Consider the following 534-nt stretch of genomic DNA (forward strand, 5'->3'; position numbering starts at 1 on the left):
TATTAACGTTTCCTCTACTTAAAAGAATTGTTTTCTGGGGTGCCCTACTATTTTCCCATTGCTGGGTTTTTTCGGCGATTTCATTAAAAAATTCATCGCCGCATCAACAGTTTGGTTTTCAAATCCACCAGTGCATAGAGACTCAACCATGGTCGTTGTGGAATAATCTAAACCCTCATAAAGGATCTGAACTAGCCTAACCTTTTCTAAACCATGATGAGGACACTGGGATAATAAATCATTGAACCTTTCCAAATACCTATATAAAGATTCTCCCTCTTGTTGTGAAAATGTGCATATTTGCGTCCTAATAGACGATGTTTTGTGCCTAGGGAAAAACTTATTGAAAAAGGCAGATGTAAGTTGTTCATATGTCTCAATTGACTCGGAGTCCAGTCCAAACTATATAGCCACGACTTGGCCTTATCTTTCAGGGAAAATGGGAATAACCTAAGTTTCAAAGCATCATCATCTAAGCCTCTAATTCTTAGAGTACTACAAATTTCCTCAAAATCCCTAACATGGTAATAAGGG

General features: G+C 37.6%; 1 pseudogene; it reads left to right on the forward strand.

The window, feature by feature from the left end:
• The first annotated feature begins 208 nt into the window (after positions 1-208).
• Positions 209-308, forward strand: LOC113325508 (annotated as a pseudogene).
• The last annotated feature ends 226 nt before the right edge of the window (positions 309-534 follow it).

The sequence above is a fragment of the Papaver somniferum genome, chromosome 11 (genome assembly GCF_003573695.1).
Source record: "Papaver somniferum cultivar HN1 chromosome 11, ASM357369v1, whole genome shotgun sequence".
NCBI classification, from domain to species: domain Eukaryota; kingdom Viridiplantae; phylum Streptophyta; class Magnoliopsida; order Ranunculales; family Papaveraceae; genus Papaver; species Papaver somniferum.